The following is an 11,748-nucleotide window of genomic DNA, read 5'->3' on the forward strand; positions in this document are numbered from 1 at the left end:
TGCTCCCACATGGTCTTTGGTACTGATGGGTTCTCTGAAGTTGGCCTACTGGTTTCCTCGTTTATGATCGCCAGGATACGACCAAATTGATGTTGACTCACATGAAGGTATGAATAAAATGTCAGTGTTTGGTTCTCGTAACTCCTCTATTGAGGCAAAAACACAATTTGTTGAGTTCCAACTGCAAAACTTGGTGGCTTTGTATAATTTTGCTTGCTTGGCGAAAGGTTTTGTGGTTAGTGTGTAGAGTTTTGCAAAAATAGCTGACAGTTTCAAAAACAGTGCCTAATCATGTAGAAAAGACTAAACAATGACTTGCTGTCTGTCTTACTGCTGCTCTGAGTTTGTGTCTCTTTTAACAGATGGATATATCTCATCTGCAGTCAAACTCAGTATAGAGAGGTATTGTATTCTGTCTCCTGCCATTATTTACAGCCATGCTTCACACTTAATGCCATGATTTAAGAAAACTGAAGGTTCAAGAAATCCCCAGAGTCAATAACATATTCAAAACAACTCTCAGTGCATTAATCTTATTCAACCTTTACTGAAAATGCTACAAGACGGGAAACTCTTCACAAGTTGCAGATATCCTGGAAGCTTCCTCTCCACCCTCGAATCTTCTCCTTGCAACATTTTCTGCTGTTCAATCTTGCGCATAGTGCTATTGATTTCACATTAAACCTCCGTGAGATAAAGCCACAGGGTAAACGGCACATTGTCATGTTTTAATTACTTGCACTAAGTAACCAACATCAGCGTGTGCATTGACCATTCTCTTTATTTCTCATTCCACAGCGGGGCTGCAGCAAACGATGGCATCTCATTTTCCCCCCGAACTGCATTTTCCTTATTAATGTGAAGTCATCGTTTGCTGTGTTCCTCTGTAAAGGCTCCATTATTTGGCTGCCTGGGTGGCCGCCACTATTGATTTCCTGTTTCTCAGTTCTCTAAACAGAAGCCAAACTGGGCAGCTTGTATGGATCTCTCTCTCTCTCTCTCTCTCTCTCTCTCTCTCTCTCTCTCTCTCTCCCTCTCCCTCCCTCCCTCTCTCTCCCTGTGCTTCTCACCTGTCCTTCGTCCTCTTAACATTAATCTCAAAGCTGTCCCCTCTTAGCTTTCCCCTCTTTTCTTCTCATTGGTGTAATGTTCTGCTCTACTTGTGTCGCTGGTATGCTTGGTCTGTTTCTAAAGCCCAGAGGTTAAAAAAGTTGAATCCAGTTTGGACTGAAGAAGCAGCTTTGACAGCTGCAGCATAATAAGCAGCAAAACATACTGCCCACTTTGTGCTTCAGTGGGTTTAGAAGACAACATTGGATTATTTTGTTTTTCAGCGAAATTCCCCCATTATCAACTTTAATAATATCTGATTAGAAGATAGGTAATCATAATGCTTTTCTTTTGCAAGTGTTTACAACAATATGACACTGCAACATTTCAAGTGGGTGCATGCATTGCAAAATACAAAAACAGAGGGATACTACACACATTTTTCACATGAAAATCATCCTGTGAAATGTTGTTATGTTATGTATTGGGTGTGGATTTCCAAGGATGTGAGCATTTACAAGGCATGGAGTGACCAATGAATGCCATCGAGATTTCTTATGGGATTAGGATTGAGCGTTTTTGGATCTTGACCCATGACAATGCTAAATTGCTGGAATACCTCTTTAACAGTGACAATTACAGAAGGAAATTCGACATTGTTAAATTTGAAAACTGTTTTCTTGTTTAGCAACAGATTCTTATGTAAATTTGGTGAACAGCAACCCCTGCTATCATCTCTAGCCTACTATCTTAGCATCGCCTGTTTTCATTTTGGGGGTTAAAACATCAACAACATTTTGTCTCCATTCTGCAAGTATCTATATTCCAAAAAATAACTTATCTATGGATAATTAACATTATCAAAACCTTCCTCACTTTTTGAAGATTTGGGTAACACTTAATATGAAGCCTTTATCTATATTACACTATAAAAGGATTCCTACTCAGTGGGTTGTAATGCATGCATCATGAATAATAAGGGCTGTTTCCGATGTCGGGCATTATCAGTCATAAGACATTCATAAGATGTTTCACAGTCTATAGTGTCAGAATTGCTCAGTCGCTTAACCCAGCTGTCATGAAATGTCATGAACATCAGTGTGCTTTCTGCAGCCTTAATCAATGAAGAAGAATGTGTTCGTGACAGCTCATTCTCTGCTTCGAGTTCAGTGAGGCTGTTTTGGTTCAGCATTCAGTGCTGTGGGGCTCTGACAGGGGCCAGATCCAACCACCATGCTGTTTGTTGATCCCAACACCACGGTCAACATTCACAACCTTGAGAGAGCATGACAGACGCTCAAAGTGGGAGTGTGGCGGCTGGGAATACTGGCTCTGCATGAGCCACGGACCCCGCATTCTTGGATGGTGCCAAAATAACATCAGAAATATGAATGTCAGTGAGGTACGCCTCATGCTGCAGCTGGTGCTCTGTCTAGCTCTACTTTTGCTCATATTTCTAAAGCCGAATGAAATTAATTAAAATGAGTATGTGCATGCGGAATGGCTCAAACCATACATAGCAGTTTTTAATACATCAAGCAGACTAACTTATGAAAAAGACAGCAAATATTTGTTAATAGTAATGATCATACTTGCATTTCTTTAAGGCTGCTTTTAATAAGACATCTCAATGCATCATGAAGGTTTACATTGATTCTTGAGATATTTTATGCATGCATTATAATGTATAATGCATGCATCTGGAGTACATTATGCATATATGCTTCAGTGAAATTGTACTACCAATCCTTGAATAAAGACTAGGTTCCACATTCTTTCTACAGTGAGTAATTTGAGAAGGAACGGGTCTGTTGACATCCTATGAACTACAGCGACACATTCTGTGGAAAATTACAAATGTGTACTGAGTTAATGAAGATAAAAACTAAAATTGGATTTTGTGTCACAGAAGACGTATTTCCATTTAATGAGTTGTTGCCACTAAAGTGTTTTTTTTCTTTTTTCTTTTTTTAATGGTTGCACTCTGCAGCGGGTGTGCACTTCTATCTGTGATTTACAGTATGTGCAAATCACAAGGAGCCAGTAGAAACTCACTGGTCAACAGTGAGCTTCTATGAATTATTTCTTTTTGGCTCATTTCATATTAATTGCTATGGCCGTTAGCCAATTAAAGCGTCTGAATGACGTGCAGATTTGAGATCAGTTCACTGTATGACAACAAAGAGATTTAGATATTCCTCATATTTTCACTGATGCATGTTGTAAACATGCATGCTGATTCACCATGCATCCATCCATCCATGGGTGTTCCATCTATCCAGCTGAGTCACCTCCACTGCTGGCACCTGAGTGGAGCAGCTGGGGATGCCGCTCTCTAAGAACACTGACAACAGCTGAAAGAACAATCATGATTCTAACTCACTTTCCCTGCATAGTGCAGGATAGAATACCTTTGATAACAGATATGATTTTATTTATTTATCTTTTTATCCATTTATTCATGTATTCACGTATTCACGTATTCAACACGATACAGACAGACTTTACAGGCACACAAAAGAAAGATGCCCTTGGATGCACTGGATGGCATCATTTGGTCATTGGATGATCACACCCTCCCTCTGGTAGTCCTGTGAATTTATTCTCAGAAACTTAACAAAACAGCCAAAGCTAATGCCAGACACTGCCTGGGCTGGGTCACGGGCAGGTGCTCTATAAATTGGAATTTCTGCTATCATACTTTTCCATTGTCTATGGTGCAGAGGTGCACACACAGCGCACACTGTAGTTGATCTCATTCCCCATTCTCTTTTCTAAATGGCATTCACTGCAAGCATTTTAAAGACATGAGTCTTGAATGCTGCTCACACTTGAGAAAATTACCTAAATATTTACTCCTGTTGAAAAGTATTTATTTTATCTTTTGTGCCAGAGACACCACTGGGACCACCAATGTTCCCTTTGCAGGAATAGTACAGTTCTAAAAACATTTTAGTGGAGGAAGCATCAGCATCATTTATTTTCTGTCACATTCAAGTCTCACAGAGTGTTTTTCCACACCGGTCTAATCTGAATGACAGTGAATTGTAATCTAAGGAATATAATTAGTTACACAGTTAAACAGTTTCCTTTAAAAACACAGCATTTAAATTAATACACACTTGTGAAAAATGCTTGTGATTTTGACATTTCCTTCTACATCCAGTTCTGATACTGAATAGTAGAAAAACATTGCGGTCTGATGGATTGTTCTCACTGGTGGCTGCTCTGGGCAACAAAATACCTGCAGCTTCGGTAGCGCATGTCCTGAATTACCCTATTCTAATGGGGTTAAACACAAAATATATTTCTTGATTTCTGCTGAGACGTGGAAGTATTGCATTCCTTCAAATACACTTGGCTTTAATTAGTGTGTCTGCGCAAGACAAAAAAAGTAATTAAGTGAAATAAAATTGAATAAAGCTGACACTGTGCTTGTAATCCACTCCCATAAGTGTCAAGCATGTCGAGATCCAGCAGTCACTATTTCCTCAAAACCATAACTTCTTTCTTTTTTTGTGCTTTCTTTAATGTGGCTAGTTAATTTTGAGCATACATTTTTAAATAAAATAATAATAATGCTGGGAGATCGATGAGAACCTTCCAGCTGAGGGAAACAGCAAAGCAGGAATAAAACTCTTTCCACTTGATGCCGAGTGAACTGTTTCATATGCAAGACACAATGAAGTGTCATTCCTACTTTTATCACCTCTTTAGAAAGAGGCTACTCAAGAACTGAATGAAAGACGTGTGTAAACTCACACAATACACACACACACACACACACACACACACACACACACACACACACACACACTGCTACATCAAGTCAAGGGCCCTTCACTATCAGCTCGATTTAATAGACTTCCATTCGCCACCACCACCATCCCACCTTTAGACACACACACACACACACACACACACACACACACACACACACACACACACTCAGGGTTAGCCAAGGAAACCACATACATGTTTTATCAGTGAGAGGATGGCCCTCCATTTCCAGTCCCAAGTGGGAAACCAATCCAAGAAGAGGTTCATCTGAAATGGGATCTCAGATAACCCGGGATAAACCTCAAGGAGTTTGTGTGAACATATATTGTATGTGTATGAATATGTCTCAGTATATGTAAGTGCATCTGCCCTTTGGTGTACCTCTAAGGTGTGTATCTGTGTGGTAAATGTCAGCCTGGATGAGGTTTTCTTCATCCTTTTCACTGCACAGGTTTTGGATTAGTTATTTTACGGTGCTAACTGTAAAATGTTAAATAGCCTTTAAACTACACCTCAGCGGGTTTACACACTCATCCACACAGAGAGACCCACACATGGAGATAATGACACAAATACACATCTCCCTAAACCCCCTCTCCTCGGTCCCATTTCTTCTGACACAAGCACGTGTTATAATATTCGACATCCAGTGCTTAGGGAAAGTTTGGTCACTAATTATCTTGCATATTCCATGATTTTCTCAAAGTGCTCACACACGCTCTCTCTCTCTCTCTCTCTCTCTCTCTCTCTCTTCTGCTCTCTCTATTTCTGTCTTCCTCCCGCTCTGTCTCTTTACCCTTTTGACCTTTCATATTTACCATAATCTCTCACACACGCTGCTCTCCTTATCTGCTGCTGATGTAGCAACTTTATATGATGGAGAGACAGCCACCGTGTGTGTGTATACATTTGAAAACACAACTGTGCTATTTTGGCTCTTCACCCACACTATGTTACTATATTTGACCATCAAAAATCAAGCTTTTCTGAAAAACAGAGTATTCTTTTTGAAAAAGATGATTTTCAGGAATGAAGCGACAACAAACACGCTGCTTGGCAGTGATGGTGATGAATCTTTCTGTGGCCTCTGACACTGAAAATTGATCTGCTTGATCCAGCTGACACTTGATGGATGTTTCTACTTGTACTTTTCTCTTTAGAACTTTAAAACAGCTCTTTGGCACTATGGTGTGGCACTTGGACTTATGGCAGCTCCCACCATTGTGTTCATTATCCATTAGATTTGAAACCCTGTCCAACCAGTTATCCCATAACAGTTGTACACCTGGTGTAGGTTGATTATATTAGTTTTGTCCTCGTGTCTTTTTCCACTTTGACTCTGATGAGGACACATAGTTGTTAGTCCTGATTCTTTTATTGGAAGCCCAAGAACAGACCGGAGAAATCTTCAGTTCACAGTCGAAGTATTTATTGAGGTCACAGGTAAAGTATAGCAGCGCTGGGCCCGGAGTGACAGAGCTCAGGCTGGACTTCTGTCAGAAAGAGCATTTCTGTCAAAAAGTTCACATGCTATCTTCTCATGCTGAGCCAACCCCGTACAGAAGTTGGCAACCGAATGTAATCGGCCAGTTACCAAGACGTGAACAGCCCAACTACTGTCCACATCTTGTCCTTTGAATGTGATAAGCAACCTGTGTGTGAGTGTTGTTTAGGCGTGTATCTAATGCAACAGACCTCACTGACAGAAAAGAGGAACGTCGTCCGCCTTCTGTTATCCAAACTGGCTTTCACCAGTCATGTTATCTTACAGTTCTTAACAGTACAAGGATGTTCATTAGGTTACACAAGTGCAGAAAGAAAGTACGGAATAAGAACACATAAAATCACAAGACAGAGCCAAATTGTTACATAGTGTTGAAACGTTTGTTTGCAATTAATCAGAGTGCTCCAGTCCTGCTTGTCTTTCTTTGTGTTTCCCTGTAGCTGATCACACAGTACAGGTGTTGTCAATTGCATATGTTTTCTGTTATCACCTACTGTGCAAGTATTCAAGAATGACTGAGGGTCATAAATAGTAACACCCCAGTCATCATCCCAGGAATTACTCAGCCTTGCTGAGCAGGTAAAGTTTATGACCCATGATTGCCGCCATGGCATAATAATGTGTTTTGGTACACTGCAGATTACACTGTGGGGAAAGATTGTTTCTCATGTGAATATGGCCAAGACAACGTTAACAACTGTATATGGTGAACTTGTTAGCAAAAAGTTGCTTACGAGCAGTGATGGAGAAACATCATCATTCATTTAAAGTTGTGTTTCAGACCACCTGGCAAATAGAAGTCCAATATTCACTCTCTTTTAGCTCTTTCCTGAGGGAAATATCTGGCTCTTTAGCTGCTAATTGCTGCTGTTTGGGGTTGAGAAACTAGTGAACACTGGGTTTTTAGAACTGCTTGCTCTGACTGGAAACAACGCTGTGAGAGCGATAAGAGTGAACCTCGACAGTAAAGTTGTGAGTTGGAAAGCTAAACAATGAGCTGAAGGAATAGAGCTTATAGAACAGTCCACTGGTCACGTCCATGAACAACACTCAGACAGCCTTCCCCAGCCAAATTAAAAAAAAAACAAAAACAACACAAACAATGAGCAATGACTCTCAGCGTACTTCAGTGCTGATCTTTAAGTGCAATCTAGTAGACTACCTGACCACAAAAATATGAATTATGTAGACTCAGTAACTACAACCTTGTTATAGATTCAAACAACCCTGACTGCCAAGAGAAAGTCACCTGTGCTGATTCTGCCTTTCACTTTACAGATGCAGAGAAGCAGACATTCAGATAACAATACAGTTCATTACTGAAATAGTACAGAAGCGTTTCATACACACTCTGACCAATTTGTAATTCAAAACCTTCTTAAACAAAAAATGTCCAGTGCCCTAAAGGCAGAAACATATTTCAGCATATGCCAGAGCAGAGAGAAAACCACCCGATCAACAACAAGTGAGACTGTTACTGTTCTCCTCATCCTCTCCCCATTTGTTTTTTTCATCATGAGTTGTCACGTTGCACACTCACATACACGTACACACACATACACACAGAAATCCACGAACGTGCGCTTATAGAAGGTTTCATCATTATCTAAATTATATGTCAATTGTATGTTATTGCCTTGGCAATATTATTTGTGAACTTTCATAGCAATGAAGCTCATTAAATTGAAAGTGAATCGATGGAGCGGTAGGGGGAGGGGTCTGCAAGAAGAAGCTCAGCTCGTCTGTCAGGAAACCCTGACAACACAATCTCTCAGACCCCTCCCACCTCCCTCCCTGATTCCATTACCAAAGCAGTGATAAAATTTCCTGATGACACCCAGCACCATCGCATCTGCAAAAAGCACAGACAGAAACATAAATTCAATGTACCAGTGCTCCATAGTGTCTAATTGCTAATTGTTGTAATATCACATTACAGATGGCGGGTGCTAACAATTTACAGAGCCTTGTGCTGTGTGTGTGTGTGTGTGTGTGTGTGTGTGTGTGTGTGTGTGTGTGTTTGTGTGTGTGGAGACAGGATTGAGTGAGGAGGAAGTGGGAAGGCAAATTTATTTATCCAGAGTGATCCACGATATTGGACAAGTCAATCCAGGTTGGGTTTCAGAGAAGAAGCTGTTTGTGTGTATGTGTCAGTGTGTGTGTGTGTGTGTGTGTGTGTGTGTGCCCACGTATTACTCACGTTATGGGAACATAAATCTGTTTACACAGTTACAGTGTGGGGACTTGCCTTCCTTATGGGGACAAAATGCAGGTCTCCATAATGTAAATCATTCAATGTTAGGGTGAAGACTTCGGTTAAGGTGAGTCTTCAGGAAATGAATGAAAGTCTATGTAAAAACCTGTGTGTGTGTGTGTGTGTGTGTGTGTGTGTGTGTGTGTGTGCCATAAACTGCAGCCAGCAAGATAGCTATGTGCTCAAACCACGTGCAAAGCAAATCACCATGAAACTGCACAGTGTTTATATATGTAATAAAATTAAACTACACACCTTCAAAGTCCCATAAAGCTTCGTTGATCCTGGGAAAGTTACCGGACACACACGCTTGCTACACGTCAGCACATGAAAAAATACTGGGAGCAGTTCAGTCATGCCACAGCCTTCTGATGTGGTTCATCGCAGTATGAGCTTCCTAGCCGTTGCTCATGGGACACATAGATAGGTAAAGCAATCTATAAGCCAATTTCAAGCAAACAAATGATGTAATACCCATAAGGCTCTCTGACATAATGCAGCTGTTACAGTTACTTTCACGGCACTACTTTACTTTAATTTCTAGGTTTGTTCAAATGTCGGCAAACCTGACTTTGTATGTTGATTGCTCAAGAGCTAGTAGCTTTACTGCTTAGCTTTCTTATTGTTATATTATGGTACCAAAGTCTCTATGGCTACACAGTTGGCAGCAAAATGCTCGGAAGCTCTGATGAAGAACAACGAACTGCAGACTTTACCGGGCAACTTATTTTGTGACTGTTACAAAATGACTGTCTCGTGCGCACTGTCTGACTGTCAGACACTTTGTTCTTTCCTTCGTCCAACCATCTTTGCATCAGGCTTAAATGTGTCTTGCAGAGTATGTTTACAGCAGAACACAGCAGTGAGTCAGGACTTAACATCCTGAGGTGAAGTTAGGTTTAGGTAACAGAAGCACTTTGCTTCAGGTTTGGGAAAGATTGTGAGTTTGGCTAAAGGCTGTGTCTTGTTATAATAATAATAAGTTCTCCTAGTGCCTAAGCACAACATTAGCAAAGTGTTAATAATGCCGTAATTATTAAAAACGGATGTTGTCTTGCGAAGCTGGATCATTTGGCCAAAAGCAAACTAAATATGTGGTCAGTGATCATTTTACTGATACATTCAGTCTCAACATTTTTGTGACTTACCAGATATGTTAATTGACAGCATTTCCTCATTATGTGAATAGAGAACTTAATTCAGTGCACATATCACTCCCCTCCCACACGTCATGGCTGTTGCAAATTAGCTGTATATCAACAAATTAGTTATATTTAAGCATTATTTCTAGGAGACAGGGTTCCTTCAATTATCTTCCCCATCGTGGCACGTTGGATTTTGGGAAGCCTTAACTTAAACCCATCACACATTGACGAGGTCAGGACAAACTCTGCTTGTGTATTTGTTTTCATTAAAAGTCTTCACAGACAATTGGCAACAACATTTGCTTCATCAAAGAGAAATACTTCATTTAAATTCCAGGATATCTTTTTTTCATCTTGTGGTTGTTTTGACTGTGTAATGCTTATCTGCTTGAAACTGTACCAGTGAAACAGTGGACCTCAGGCTGAGTAGTTTTAAGTCGTTTTTCACCAACTTGTTATGAAATCTGGACGGACTGGTCACCTCCACTGCCCACTGACGCACTGTTGGGTGATGTCTACTGGATTTTTAGAATGATGAATGATTAAAGTTGCCTTGGAAACTAAATTGGCTAACAAAAAAAAAAATTAAAAAAAAGGAAAAGGGAAACAGGATTTCTACCTGCATCTCTCTCTGTTACTTGCTCAATTATCTGCTCTGTAATCACTAATCTCAAATTGAATGTGTCTCTTTGTTCCAGACATGTCCCCCGCCAAGCACACAACACACACACACACACACACACACACACACACACACACACACACACACACACACACACTTATGCCTCCATGTTGCTATCTGAGTGTAGTCAGCAGGTAGCGAGAGGCTGCTTTTAACCACTAATGGAGACCACCTGACAACCCTCTATGCTGCCTCTTACTTTAGATGGAGTGGAGACAGTCTAGCCTTCATCTGTCTTTCAGGTAGAAGTGAGGACAAAGGGAAAGAGGAGCTGCTGTGCTTGAACACAGAACTGCAGAATAGAATAATTAGACAAAGTGTGCAGTGTGCTGTCCATGGCCTCACTCTGAGGACCAGTCATCATAAAAAAAAGTCAACAATATAAAATATGTGCTAACATGCTCACAGCGAGAATGATATTTCACTCTGAACCACACATGTCGACCTCTCTGTGCGATAGAGGAAAGGTCAGGGGATTGTCACCATACATGTCAGGACCAGAGAGGACTGACACACACACACACACACACACACACACACACACACACACACACACACAAAGTCATTCTCAGAGCTAAAGCAAACGGCAAAATCAGAATTGTCCAAATGTAAAATCAAACAAATACTAATGTTTCCATTAACACACACAGACACATACACTCCTCTTACACTTCCATTTTGGTATTATTTACCTGAACATTATTGCTAGGATATTATTGCACACAATGCATTTTCCCACCATGTTTTTATCTATTGAAATTGATTCTATCATGCAGCATTACTTCACAGTTTCTAACTGTGCAGCTAAACACAGAAACCAAGCATTAAGCTAATTATATTTCTTCGGCATACATATTGCATAACACCTGTCCAATGGGAAATCTCTCATTTAATCATGTAGACACCAATGGCTCTTTATAGAGCTCATTTAAACACTTGCTGCTGTGTGCTAATTAGCTATATGGTGAGATGACATGGTATAGCATCTGACATAGATTTGTCACCAGTGTTTCACCCTTACTAACTGGGTACATTTATTTTAAGCAATTAGTTTTTCTACTTTCATGGATTTACTTAATTATGTGACATAGAAGAGCTTGCATAAATGTTTGCATCAAGCAAAATAAATGTAATTTTTAAAACATCATGTAGTTTATAAGAATAATAATTTTTTTTTGGAAGACCCATTTTAGAGCTGTATTTATATGGTTGTTCCCTTCTGCGTTGGTATACACAGGTGAATGTCCAATTTTGCCACTAATTTTCTCGCATGTCTGGGTGGCACATATGGTCTCTGTGGTTACCATTAACCTATGTTAATGGGATATGTCCA

This window comes from Chaetodon auriga, chromosome 1, assembly GCF_051107435.1.
Source record: "Chaetodon auriga isolate fChaAug3 chromosome 1, fChaAug3.hap1, whole genome shotgun sequence".
Taxonomy (NCBI): Eukaryota; Metazoa; Chordata; class Actinopteri; order Chaetodontiformes; family Chaetodontidae; genus Chaetodon; species Chaetodon auriga.